At 48.8% G+C, this 14,688-nt stretch overlaps 1 protein-coding gene across 2 annotated transcripts in view; it reads left to right on the plus strand.

Moving 5' to 3' along the window:
* The first annotated feature begins 1,972 nt into the window (after positions 1–1,972).
* The window catches only part of LOC144762259 (uncharacterized), a 75,003-nt gene continuing 62,287 nt past the window's right edge, over positions 1,973–14,688 (plus strand). Inside the window, exon 1 of one of the 2 annotated variants that reach the window (XR_013596070.1) lies at positions 1,973–2,367. The gene's annotated coding sequence lies outside the window, so the exon portion shown is untranslated. The remainder of the gene's footprint in view (positions 2,368–14,688) is intronic. The other variant, XM_078647404.1, reaches the window with a different exon arrangement.

Below are 14,688 nucleotides of genomic sequence, written 5' to 3' on the forward strand. Positions count from 1 at the left end.
GTCGATATGCAGCTTGAATTTGCGTCCTTTCAGTTTCCCAAGGCCTTGTAATAGCGCAGGGAAGTCTTTCAACAGGAAATCTGCATGTGCTTGGTGCACCTGGTTGGCAAAGAACACGAGTCCTAGGTCTTCCGCTGTGTGGCAGCTTAGGAGGGTGTCTTTCTTTCCTTCCGTGATGTGGAAACGTGTTTCAGTGGAGTAGTCGCCATTCACGACGGTAGTTTGGATCACTCCTCGTAGCGGTAGCGGCTCAGTGCCACCATAGGTGTAAATCCTCGCTGTGGAAGGTGCAAGCGGAGGCTTGGGAGACATCTTCTCATATTGCTCCGAATCCATGACGTTTACTGAGGCTCCCGTGTCTATGAGGGATGTCACCTGGGTGCCCTCTACAGCTATTGAGCACATGGGAGGAGGTCTTCGCTTGGTGGAGGCCCTACTGACGTAGGAGATGACATACACTTCATCGTCTTCATCGTCCTCATACCGCGGTCGCCGTTCTTGAGCTTGGTGATCAGGAGGGGGTATTTCCTGGTCGAGCGACAACTGCCGGACCCGTTGCGTCACTGTTCTGGGTCTTGGGCCGGCTGGTCTGTATTTTCCTCCTCGGCATACAGCGGCGAAATGGTTGAGCCGCCCGCACTTTAGACACGTCTTTCCCTTCGCACCACATGTTGCGGTCGCAGGATGATCTTCACCGCAGTATCCGCATGTGTTCCCTCGGGGTGTGGTGTTTCTTGGCCGGGCGGTCGTGGGCGGTCTCTGGATCGCGTCGACCCTCTCCTCCTTGATCAGTGGTGTCTTGGCGGCTGTCGGGGAAATAATCGGCGTGCGTAGCGCAACCTCCATTTCTTCCGCCCTCGCGTCAGACAGTTCGTGTGACCTGGCCAGGACTAGTATCTCATCCAGCGATATCCTGGGTTGGCGAAGTATGAGCTTCCTCAGTAGATTCGACCTGCAGCCCACTATGATTTGGTCTCGTATCTCCTCCCTTGGGTTGGTGAACGGACAGGTGCTGGCGAGCCGGCGCAGTCGGGCGTAATACATGTCAACCGACTCAGACTCCGTCTGCCACGCTCTCTTGAATTTAAACTTCTCAAAGTCGTTATTGAGTTGTGGATCAAAATGTGTGTTGAGAGCAGCGACCGCGGCGTCATAGTCGTTGTCTAGTCCGGTATTAGGGAGCGTCTCGAATAGGTCGTAGATTTCCGGTCCGCCATACAGGATGAGGAGTGACCTTTTCACTGTTCCGTCTGTCTCCCGGGTGCCCTTGAAGTAGAGGTTTAATCTTCCGACCCACGCCTTCCATCTCGGCGCCGCCGTCGCCGGGTCTGCCGCATCGCTGAACGGGGGAATTGGAGCTGCGCCTGAGTGTAGATAAGTGGGTGGCATCGTTGCAGTGGCTCCGGCTTGGTTGGGGCCTGGTGTAGGTGGAACGACTAACGCAGGTGGCTGTGCGGCCGCTGCGGGTGGGTTTTGACCTGCCCCGTCTTGACCAGTTCCAGGCGCTACAATCGACTTGGCTTAATGTTTGGTGGCCCTCTCGGTGTCTGTCTGCCCGGTGCCTGCGCAGCAGTGTTGCTGGCCCGCTTGTGTACACTGGACAATGCTTGTTTATGCCGATAGGATGCTCCCTCCAAACCCCTCACGGTGAGTGTCGTACGAACAGAGAGGGAGACCACGTGGACAAGAGGGCGCAGTGAGTCCCAGCAGGGAGACAGAAAATAGTCCCTGTGTCGGGATGATTTTGCCAATGCTTGGATACAAAGTATAGGAGAGCCCGAGTGGCTCTCTACAGAAGGTCCAGGAGGCTGCACCCCAGACCACAAGGAGGAGGTGGCGGTGTGAGTTGAAGGGATGGAGGGGAGAGCTTTACTGTAGTCTGAAGGGTGCAGCCGGGACAGGGGTGCAAGCCCGTGTGTGTGGGGTGTGTTCAGGGCAGGAAGGCACTTCACACGTCCCTACAGGAGGCTGCACCACAGACCACAAGGAGGAGGCGGGGTGGGTCAGAGGGAGAGGAAGTTACTGAACACAGTTCTACAGGATGTTGCCAACCCCTTCCTGTCTTGAGAGGAGCTGCACCAAAGATCACAATTGGGGCGGCACATTTATTGTGTAACCAAAGAGACGAAATGCTCTGCCCTGCACCTTATCCTGAAACCTCTCACCGTGGCTTCAGGTGGGGGTGCCTGGAGGGTGTTCTGGGACTCCCCCGTCTGACCACCCCCTCTGGATGAAGCACGTCTGACGTCACTGCTAATGGCGGGGGTGGGAGCGACCGCTTAAGCCCTGAATGTCAGACTCCGACAGGCGAGCTATTTTCGACCCTAAGTGCTGTGTGAAGTGAGCGCGCCGTGTGATCTGCTGCAGGTGAGGTGTCTGTGTGGGAGGGCTGAAGCTGGGGAAGTTACAGAGTAATGGGGGTTTGTTTCCTTTCCCTCTGCCTCATTCTCTCCCCTCTGCCTCCCTCTTTGTCCCCTCCGCCTCCCTCTTTCTCCCCTCCGCCTCCCTCTTTCTCCCCTCCGCCTCCCTCTTTCTCCCCTCCGCCTCCCTCTTTGTCCCCTCCGCCTCCCTCTTTGTCCCCTCCGCCTCCCTCTTTCTCCCCTCCGCCTCCCTCTTTCTCCCCTCCGCCTCCCTCTTTCTCCCCTCCGCCTCCCTCTTTGTCCCCTCCGCCTCCCTCTTTGTCCCCTCCGCCTCCCTCTTTGTCCCCTCCGCCTCCCTCTTTCTCCCCTCCGCCTCCCTCTTTCTCCCCTCCGCCTCCCTCTTTCTCCCCTCCGCCTCCCTCTTTGTCCCCTCCGCCTCCCTCTTTCTCCCCTCCGCCTCCCTCTTTCTCCCCTCCGCCTCCCTCTTTCTCCCCTCCGCCTCCCTCTTTCTCCCCTCTGCCTCCCTCTTTCTCCCCTCCGCCTCCCTCTTTCTCCCCTCCGCCTCCCTCTTTCTCCCCTCCGCCTCCCTCTTTCTCCCCTCCGCCTCCCTCTTTCTCCCCTCTGCCTCCCTCTTTCTCCCCTCCGCCTCCCTCTTTCTCCCCTCTGCCTCCCTCTCTCCCCTTTGCCTCCCCTTCCCCCTCTACCTACCTCTCTCTCCCCTCTGCCCCTCTATCCTCTGCCTCCCCCTTCCCTCCGCCTCCCTCTCTCTCCCCTCTGCCTCTCTCCTCGCTCTCTCTCACCCCCTACCTCCCGCCCTTCCCTCTGCCTCCCTCTTTCCTCTCAGTCCCCTCTGTCCCTTCTGCCTCCTTCTCTCCTCTCTGTCTCTGTCTCTTTCTCTCTCTCCCCTCTACCTCCCTCCCCTCTACCTCCCTCTCTTCCTCCACCTCCCTCCCCTCTACTGTTGTATAGCTCCTATATATCCTTATATCGTGTTAAGTTAGCATAGGTACATTTGAGATTTAAACGCCATTTTTCCTTTCTTGCAACTTCTGCACACGACCCTTAATTGTTGACTTAGCTTTCAACCTAGTGGTTTGCCGTGGTGTATGTGAGAATAATATGTTATTGCTCTGATATCAGTCTTGTTTAATAAACCATGTCTGCACGGAGAGTGCTGAAGTTTCAGGAGCAACACGATATGGAATTGTTATGAGGTCTGATCTCCACGCTTTCATAGTCATAACACAAGTGCAGCCTTTGCCAACTTGGGCTTGAGGCGGGATTGATATTGCTTTGCACGAGAATTGTTAACACACTTGATGCGGTGCACATGCAGAGAGAGCTGGTGTATGCTGATGTGATTCCTTCATGCTAGGACACTAAGGTATGGGCCCGCCCTAAAACAACCCAAAGAGACCTTCTTAGCTAATAATATAATATATGTGTTAGGGAGGGTGAGATATAAGTGTTGTTAACTCTTATTCATTACAGCATGTTAACATGCTGTCACCATTCGCTTTTTATGTCTTAGTAACTATGCTGATAATTTTGCTACTGATAATAAGTATACTTGTATTATCAAAGATACTGCGCCTGAGAAGACGGCATTAGTAAATAAACATTTCAAATGCACATGTGTCTTCTTTACTCCATGTTCTGGTTTGTAATGATAATATAACGAAAGAGTGTTCATGAGTTCCACGTACCCTGAGGTACTGTAAGTTCATGTTCTGGTTTGTCTAAACATTGGGTGTTTGATATGTCCAATGAGACACTGTAGCTAGCTCGGTAAGGGGTGAGTTGGTTGCTAAGGTAAGTTTTGGGACATCCTAATTTGCCGAGGTTCCACTCCTCTGTGCACAGTTCTGTGTGAGTACAGAAACCCTGCAACATGGCGCCCAACGGTTTCGGTGGTCTTATATCATGACACTCGGGTAGTTTATCGTTCGTGCCTTAACCCCTTCACGTCCGTTTCCGGAAAACGGGGTGTTGGTGAAACCTACCTATTTTTTGAAATAGGTCTATATTCAAGCTTGATTCTTACTTAAACGGTTTCTTTGAATTACTACCCAGTTGTGCTACAAAGTATTCTTTGTGTTTTCTTGTTTCCAATTCTGTAATGGCGGCAGCGGTGGCTATTGCGCAGCATAGTCGCGTAGCGGTACGCAACCATCTTCAGACGTACCAGGTCCCAGTAGATGGGATGGCTGTGATTTTCGTGGTAAGTGCAGATCCGGCGTTTCCTTACGAGTTGTTTTACTCTTGGGTTACGTTTCCGGCTGTGGACGCTAATTCTGGTTTGTTCCACTCCTACACCGCCTCGGATGTCCCGGCTGAATATACGCCATACAGGGCATTGGAAATACCTATTGATCATTGGCAGCATCGAGTTTGGTTTGATGGCGCCCTCCCCCACTCTTTGTCCCATGCGAGGTTAGGTCCACTCTCAATTCCAGGTACTAATTGGCCTGCGTTGGGTGGCTTTACCCCGCACCCGAATCACGGGGCTTGCACCCTGGCAGAAATACGCAGGCTGCATGTAGTTTCCATTTCCGTGATTCGTGCTTTAGTGCAATACATCGGTCGACATCTTCCTGGTGGTCCCCAGGGGGGTGCGGCCGCTCCCATGGAACGAGGCGGAATGCGTCTCAATCCAGTGATGGTAAATTCGGTTTTTGGTGCGCGTCCTGTTGACAACGATGACTTCCCATTCTGGCTAGCAGAGAAGTTTGATCAACTGGAGGCGGTTTTTCCGAATTCTACTCCTGCTGATAAACATAGAATGTTAACGATTACTCTACCGAAGGATATTACTCCTGAACTTGCTGACTGTGACAGCTGGGGAAAAACATTTGCGGCAGTTTATACAAGGTGCTTCGGCACCCCGTCTATGACTGCCCTGCCTGAAATCGTTAGACGTGTTCAGAATGATCACGGTCCAGAGGCAGCGGTTGAATTGGGTATGCGCCTGTGCGGTTCTTTTGAGATTGTAAGTGATCTCATTCTCTCCAATGTTAAAGGAGATGCAGTTAACTTTCAGGTGTCGAATGCTTTGGCTGCTCTGCCCGATGCCGACAAACCCCGCCAGTTAGCAAAGATTGTGGTGGCCGCTTATAAAACAATTGGCCGCACAAGTAGAGGTCTAAAATATTTTCCAGTAAAGGAGAAAAAACAACCACAGGGACAATCTGCAGTGACAGATGCCCAACCCAAGTCCAAGAAACAAAATTGGCCTAAAAAACAGACACAGGGGAAGCAGACAATGCAGACTCAGGGTACTTTTCCTGCGATACAATCTCCTGCGCCACCCGAAAAAGTTTATGATTTGCGCGACCGCGCGATGATTAAATCGCCTGATCGTTTTCAGGGTTCTGATCAACGCTCTCCTCGTTCCTTTCAGGACACATCGGCCCCGAAGACCGGTGGAGGAGGAGGGGGTGGACGTGGACGTGGTGGCCAACAAGGACGTGGTCAGTCCCGCCAGACGGACGGCGCAGTGAAGCAGGAGGATTCTACGCCTAGGCGTCCGCAGTTTGCAAAAAAGAAAGTCGCAGCCTTAACAGCGCATCGATATGCCACAGATAGTGAGAACGCGGCTTCGGAATCTGACGTGGGCTCTGACCTTGCTGGACAGCGCGGCGGAGATAACCATAGTCAGAGAGGCGCTGCGTCCACTACTGAGGGTGACAGCGACTGATGTCTACGTTGTGATAGAAACAGCGGATACGAGACTTGCTCCCCCTGAAAGACTATATGAAATTGTCCTGTTAATTGAAGGTGACATACAGCGTACCGTTAAAGGTGTATTTTGGGAGAATCTGTCTTCTACATATGATATTTTACTTTCGGAGGCTGACTGGCCCCCACCTTTTGTGCTCGCGGCGCCGCGAGGGGAGGAGGTGATCCTACCCAGTTTCGCGAACACTGTCTCGAAAGAGCATGCGCAGCATTTTGCAGAAGAGTGGGCTCGGGCTCTCGCGCCGGCTCTGTACCGTAACCAATGTGGTTGGGATAAATTGTCGCCTTGCCACGAAATTCCGTTGCGGTCTCAGCCGCAGCCTCAACCTCAATATCCCATACGGCGTGAAGCAAAATCTTCCGTCGCGGAAATCCTTGAACAATTGGAATATCAGGGAGTTATTGAAACGTGTGTGTCACCGATGAATAATCCCCTTTTTACTGTGAACAAACCTGACGGATCATATCGTTTGGTTTTGGATTACCGGCATTTAAACTCGCATTGCCGTAACTGTGCAGTACAGAATACCCACGGCTCTGCCCTAGTGGATAGTCTCGTGCGTAAGCGTTTCAAGACAACACTTGACATATCCAATGGTTTTTATGCCCACAGATTGGACAGCTTTAGCTCCCAATGGACCAGTTTTACGAGCGCTGGAGTCCAAAAACAATTCCGGCGTCTTCCAATGGGCTACAAGAATAGTCCTGGTGTATTTACCGCTCGAATTGTCTCTATTCTGGAGGCACTCGACCCTGATGCTTTTTCGTATGTGGATGACATATATCTCACAGACGACGATATTTGGGAGCATCTGTGTCGTGTAAATTCTCTTGTTTGCAACTTCGCAGACATGGGTTACAAATTCAACTTTGCAAAATCGCACATTGCAGAACACACAGTGTTGTTTTTGGGCTATGAGCTCAACAATGAAGGTAGAGGTTTGGCTCCTCACTTCTTAGAGAAGTGCGCACAATTGCGCGCTCCAACAACACTGAAAAAATTACAGTCTTTACTGGGCTTTTTGAATTTCGGTAGGACTTACATTCCGGAATATGCCCAGCGTATCAAGCCTCTGTATGCTTTGATACAACCAACTTTCTCAAAATCATGCTGGCTGCCTGAGCATTCAGCCATTTTGCAATCCTTACAGGCTGATCTGCTCGCTTCTAAATATTTACTGACTCGTGATAACCACACCAACCTGGTAATAAGAATAATTCCTGGGACGGTGGGTTTCACATACCTCACTTTTAATGAAGGTGACACAGTACCTATTGCTTACAAGTCACACTTGTACACCTCGGCTGAGATGCGGTTTCCCACCGTGGAAAAGGTTTTAACTGCTGTACAGATGGCTATTCTAAAGGAACGAGCTCTGTCACAGGGGAAACGCATGCTAGTGGTTACACCCTGTCCTCATTTGGAGGCAGTCACGAAAGCCAGTGTACCAAATTCAAAGGCTTTGCACCCTCGGTGGATTCAGTGGGCTGCGTCATTGTCATCCTCGGATGTCATGTTTATTTTTTGACGCTTCCTTACGGTCGCAGGAGTACTTGCAGTATGAATTCGTTCATCCTGCTCCTCTGGCGATGCGACCTTTGGAGGACTTCCATTGCATCATTTACACTGATGGGTCGGCGCAGGTTGCGCATGGCTCTAAACATGCCTACGTTTCCGCATGCGCCATTGTGGTCGGTGCTATGTTGAATGATGAGTTCATTTCCAGGGAGGTACACACGTTGCCCCTGGGCGATTGCACCGCACAATTGGCAGAGCTTCGTGCTCTCTTACTAGCTTTGGAGTACGCAGATCCAAGTGTTACTACTCTAATTGTAAGTGATTCTTACTACTGTGTCCAGTCTTACAATGAAAACTAGTTCTTTTGGATTCAAAATGACTTTCATGATTCCAAGGGTAGCACAATAAAACATAAAATGATCTGGGTTCGCGTGGCAGAGCTTAAGGCTAGGTTGCCGCTCGTTTATGTGATTCATACTCTCGGTCATCAGCGCGTGGGAGTACACGCTGTTGGCAACTCGCTTGCTGATGAAGCAGCGAAATCAGCAGTATCTACATACTTAGTTGCAGCAGTTACTAGGTCTAAAACCAAGATTGATAGCGACATCTTGGCAGCTATTGCTGCCTCTGAGAAGGGAAGTAAACATCCTGCTGGATTCCCTTCGAAGTATAAATACCACTTAAGTCCCGAAAAGGTTCCTTTTGTGACCATTCCTGATGTTGGGGAACGGCTGATTCCCAACTCGGATCGCATAGCAGACTTGATTACAGCGGCTCATGAAGGTGTGGCGTCTGCGCATGCGGGCGTCTCGGCCACTGTAACTCAATTACAATTACGTTTCTGGTGGCGGGGACTGTACAAACAGACGCGTGATTATGTCCTTCTTTGTGACATATGCCAGCAGATTAAACCTTCGACTGCTACGCGTCCGCCTCAGACTCAGTTGTACATTTCTAATAAACCGCTAGGCTGTGTTTATTTAGATCACTGCGGTCCATTTTCATCTGATACTGCGTATAGGTACATCTTAGTAGCAGTTGACTCATGCACACGCTTTGTGTGGGTATGGCCACATCGCAGCGCTGATTCACGGACTGTCATTAGAGATTTGCGTATCTTTATAGGGATTTTTGCCTGTGGTACCTTCCATTCGGATCAGGGTCCGGCTTTCGCCTCTAAGGCGTATAAGGATGCCATGACTTCGATGGGGGTCCAAGTCAAGTTTTCGTCACCCTACAGACCTGAGGGTAATAGTGTAGTTGAACGAATGAACCGTGATTTAAAGCAATCTTTGACAGCCCGAGTTATAGGCACTGGCAGAAACTGGCTGGCTCACCTCTATGGCGTGCAGCGTGCTCTTAATAATCTCCCTAGAAGGTCTCTGGGTGGGCGGACCCCATACGAAATGCTCTTTGGCATCAAGATGTACGTCCCTGACCTTGACGGTCTAGACTCAGTGGTTCGCGCCACTTCCTTTGACGCAGATGAACATTGCAATGTTTTACAGAATCTACAAAAGACCAGAGACTCTCTTGCAAAGGAACATTTGCCCTCCACGTCGGATGATGCGTTGCAGATCCCGGTAGTTGGCTGGCTACCCCAAGTTGGAGAACTGGTTCGCGAGAAGATCGACAACAAGAAAGAGTTTGGTCCCTCCTATCGAGCTCCGGTCCCAGTGCTTGGAGTGAAGGGCACAAGAACAGTCATTTTACCACCACTTCCAGGTCGTAAGGAAAACAGGTTTATTTCTATTGACAATGTCAAGATACACAGAGTGGCCGATTCTTCTTAGCATGACACCGGCTGTTTCCTGTCCTTCCATTGTGAGACATTCAATTATGCCCACTTCCTCTAATATTGAACCTGAAGTGGCCATAGAATTACCTGCTGTTTCCAGTCCATTATTAAATGATTTGCCAGGAACTAACCTTGATGAGACAGACTATACATACCCCACTGATTTGTCCATGCCTGACCTGCAAGCTCGTTTAGCCACGGAATCCAGATTTTCATTTGACTCTGCCTCCCTTGCCTCGATAAAACCCTCTCAAATTGCGGTATATGCTAGCCTGTTTAAAAAACATTTTTTGATTCCTCCTTGGATATACATTTGGCTGGTCCTTTTTTCGGTTTACCTTTTTATGTCAATTGGTTTTGTGTTTTATTTTTTTCGGATTATGAATGGCCACTATGTCGAGGAGAGACCTTGCATTACTCATTTAAATGGAACATTGGCCCCACTTTCCTCTTCACATTCTACTCACAGATTAAAAAGAGACTTGACTTTGGTTAACATCACAGCATGGCCCGTTCTGGATGGAATCGCGTGGGATGCAGTTCGTTTTCAGATTCATGGCCCAACGGAAGTCGTTAATGTTCCTAATGTACTAAGAGTTAATATGGGGGATGTGGTGAAACAAAACATTCGTTCTGATGATTGGGATGTTAATGCTGTGGAAAGTTTGTTTTCTGATTTGAAATACTATGCTGCTTTTGATGCTGAGGATTTATATTTAGAATCTGCTAATTATGGTGAATTGTTCTGTTACCAACATTATGGCAATCACTTCTTACACAAAACATCTTCCCGAAGGGAGGCTGTTAATTTTACTCAGTGGGAACATTGCCCAGCTCCTACACAAGGGAGTTCAGAAACGTTTCTTAAGAAGTATACTTATTTCACTGACTTTAACCAGTCCAATCCCGAGTCCTTTTATTTTAAATTTCAAAAACAGCCACTGTCCAAGGTTAGACTTACCGATACAAAATTGTTGTACTCGAAGGCCTTCCTAGATCAATTGGTTACTGGGGGCTATGAGTTATGGAAGGAAACGATAGACCTTAAATCAGTTTGGGGTTCAAGGGCCTGGCAGGTACGAGGCACTGAGGCTTTGCACCGTGCATGTCTCATCCCAAATCATATGTTGTTTTTAAATGAAACCATTTCCCAGACCACGTGCTTTGGATTGGCTACATCTAAAAGGTTGAACACCCCGTCTTTCCCGGAGTTGGAGGAATATGAGGATTGGAGTAATTTTACTCAATTGTCCATTAAAAATATACAGGCTCTGCTTCTTAATTCCTCCTTTAACATTTCCAGTATGAATCCCAAGGGTTGGCTGCTTTGGCACCGTAGTGCTGATTCTTGCCAAAAGAGATTTTTAAATATAACTGACGGTTTTAAGACTGTTAGATCTGATCCCCGGTTTGATTTGAGTCATACTGTCACCTCTTACTCTGTGGGCAAGTTGTGTCAAGCTTGGCTGAAACATTCAACTTTACCTGCGGTTAAATATCACCTTTCCAGACTGAATGCAGACGTGGATTTGAATGATTTCATTAAAGGCCCAGCTAGTGGCAGGTCGAAAAGGTGGTTATATGGTGTTTACAATGAAATTTGGAAACTCTCACAGATTGAGGCTGCTTCACGCCTTAGGGCTATTGATCAAGCGAATCTTGAGAAAGTTCTTGCAGTTGTTGACAATAGCATTAACGTGCTTTCCTCTAGAATTTACACATTAGATAATATTGTGTCGTCTGTTGTTGATATTGTGCATGATGAAGTGTCTGTATTATACCATGGTCAAAATCAATTACGTTCAATCATGCAGTTTGCATGGACACTTCAGACTCTGAAAATGGGTAAAGTTCCCTGGGGATACATGAACGTTTCCTTTTTGTTTGCACCGTTTAATTTGACAGACAAACAACGCTTGCTTTCAATGCGTGATGCTTCCTTTTCTATGCTCCATATTGAAAGGTTGGAATCTTTACCTTTTTCTGTGGCAGAAGCCACTGCTGCTACGTGGCTTATCCACGGTTTAATAACGCTGCCTTTTGCTTTATATAAGTTTTCAAATTGTATGAAATATGTGCCAATAGGTCGTTTTGAACCCTTAGGTAGCGGTTTTCTTCATGAGGTCTGGTCACTCCCATACACATACAGATGTTTCAAGGATGAACAAGAAGTTTATCTAACAGGGGATGAGTGTACTGAGACGCCAGATCATTCTTTAATGTGTAGACACATACAGTTACACGGTTCATGTAACAAGGACAGACCGAATATGGCTTGCGTTTTACAGGGCACGCCGGTTCCTGCTATAATCCCCACGTTTCAATTGTTAGAGAATGGTAGTTATTTAATGCTCAATAATGAAAACTGTTGTGGTTTAATTAAAGGTATAGCTTTCATAGTAACAGTTAGTGAGCGAGTTATTTGCTGCAGAAATGTGCTTTATCCTCCCACACGTGAACATAGGGAGTCTTCCATTTGGCCACAGATACCGACCTTGGGAGCAGAATTCAGCGGCATGGCTAGAATAAGAGCTCTATTGTCCCAGAAAGAGGTGGCCTTGAGCTCGGCCCGTGAAACTTTCGTGCTTCACATTGCTAACACCCGTACGGAGGTTCAGGCTCTTTTAAACACTGATTTGCCCTTGCATTTCGGAGCCATGGTCCGTTCTATCTTTAACGCATCCTCCACAACGGGCCTAGCACATTTTTTTAAAGTTGTTAGCGGTGGTCTCGTGACTTCCTTTGAGAAGATTTTTGGAGTCATCCCTGCTTTCTTCCATTCTATTTTTTCATCCTTATTTGGAGGGTTCCCGTTTTTACTTGCTTTAGCGGCTGGCGCATTGGTGGTTTTCTGCCTTTTTAAATATGGATGCCCTTCCTGTGCAAGACCACGCACAGCTACTACTGACGCGGTTTCGCAACCGCATGCTTGATTACTATGGCACACTGCCGTTAGCGACTCTAAGCACGGCGTTTGGATTATCTTTTCGGTTCTCCTATTTCACCTGTGTCCAGCCTGTATTTCGCTGTCTGACCTGTGATTTCCTTTGGGCCATTGATTTGTGTCTCTGCGGACCAGTATCTTCTGACGTCGATTTTGATCAACTGATGAGTCCTATCATTGCTCACGAGTTGGTTTGTTCTGACGAAAGGATTATGGCCTTGGCGGTGGCACATGGACTAATGGGTCCCTGGGATGTGTTGTCGGCAGCGCAAAATTTCTTGGAACTAAGTTTTCTTGAAAACCCACCGAGCTGTCCTCTGATGGTTATAGAGGATCCGGTGCTGGAAGATCACGTATGTTCCTTTCATCTTTTAAATTGGATGGCTGAACTGTTTTCGGATGAGGACAGTGACTTCCTGCTGGAGGCTGTTGCAGCTTACTTTTCATATACAGTCTTATCATAGACACTGCCTCAAATTGACATGCTGAATGATAGCATTTCCTTGATTTTATTGACTTTTGGTCAAGACATTTTATTTTTGCTTGCCTATTGGCTTGAGCCACATTATATTTGTGGGCTATTTTTTTAGCATTAGTTTTTATAATTGGATTTACATTCATGCTCGTTTATAAATGGATTCTGCTCTCATGTGATGGCACTTCTGTTATCTTATTTAGTCCGTTTGTCGGATCATGGGGGGGTGTTGTATAGCTCCTATATATCCTTATATCGTGTTAAGTTAGCATAGGTACATTTGAGATTTAAACGCCATTTTTCCTTTCTTGCAACTTCTGCACACGACCCTTAATTGTTGACTTAGCTTTCAACCTAGTGGTTTGCCGTGGTGTATGTGAGAATAATATGTTATTGCTCTGATATCAGTCTTGTTTAATAAACCATGTCTGCACGGAGAGTGCTGAAGTTTCAGGAGCAACACGATATGGAATTGTTATGAGGTCTGATCTCCACGCTTTCATAGTCATAACACAAGTGCAGCCTTTGCCAACTTGGGCTTGAGGCGGGATTGATATTGCTTTGCACGAGAATTGTTAACACACTTGATGCGGTGCACATGCAGAGAGAGCTGGTGTATGCTGATGTGATTCCTTCATGCTAGGACACTAAGGTATGGGCCCGCCCTAAAACAACCCAAAGAGACCTTCTTAGCTAATAATATAATATATGTGTTAGGGAGGGTGAGATATAAGTGTTGTTAACTCTTATTCATTACAGCATGTTAACATGCTGTCACCATTCGCTTTTTATGTCTTAGTAACTATGCTGATAATTTTGCTACTGATAATAAGTATACTTGTATTATCAAAGATACTGCGCCTGAGAAGACGGCATTAGTAAATAAACATTTCAAATGCACATGTGTCTTCTTTACTCCATGTTCTGGTTTGTAATGATAATATAACGAAAGAGTGTTCATGAGTTCCACGTACCCTGAGGTACTGTAAGTTCATGTTCTGGTTTGTCTAAACATTGGGTGTTTGATATGTCCAATGAGACACTGTAGCTAGCTCGGTAAGGGGTGAGTTGGTTGCTAAGGTAAGTTTTGGGACATCCTAATTTGCCGAGGTTCCACTCCTCTGTGCACAGTTCTGTGTGAGTACAGAAACCCTGCAACACTACCTCCCTCTCTTCCTCCACCTCCCTCCCCTCTACCTCCCTCTCTTCCTCCCGCTCTCCCCTTCCGCCTCCCTCTCCCCCCTTCCACCTCCCTCTCCCCTCTGCCTCCCTCTCACCCCTCTGCCTCACTGTCACCGCCTCTCTCCCATCCGCCCCATCTCTCCCCTCCGCCCCATCTCTCCCCCCGCCCTTCCCTCTGCCTCCCTCTCCCCTCTACCTCCCTCTCCCCTCTGCCTCCCTCTCACCCCTCTGCCTCACTGTCACCGCCTCTCTCCCATCCGCCCCATCTCTCCCCTCTGCCCTTCCCTTCTGTCTGTCTCTCCCTCTCTCTCCCTCTCTCCCCCCCGCCCTTCCCTCTGCCTCCCTCTTTCCTCTCAGTCCCCTCTCTCCCTTCTGCCTCCATCTCTCCTCTCTGCCTCTCTCTCTCTCCTCTGCCTCTCTCTCTCCTCTCCCTCGCTCTCTCCTCTCCCTCGCTCTCACCCTCTGCCTCCCTCTCTCCCCTCTGCCTCACTGTCACCGCCTCTCTCCCCTCTGCCCCCTCCATTCCGTCTCTCTCCCTCTCTCCCCTCTACCTCCCGCCCTTCCCTCTGCCTCCCTCTTTCCTCTCAGTCCCCTCTCTCCCCTCCGCCCCATCTCTCCCCTCCGCCCCATCTCTCCCCTCCGCCCCATCTCTCCCCCTCTCCCCTCTGCCCC

The sequence above is a fragment of the Lissotriton helveticus genome, chromosome 6 (genome assembly GCF_964261635.1).
Source record: "Lissotriton helveticus chromosome 6, aLisHel1.1, whole genome shotgun sequence".
Classification (NCBI taxonomy): Eukaryota; Metazoa; Chordata; class Amphibia; order Caudata; family Salamandridae; genus Lissotriton; species Lissotriton helveticus.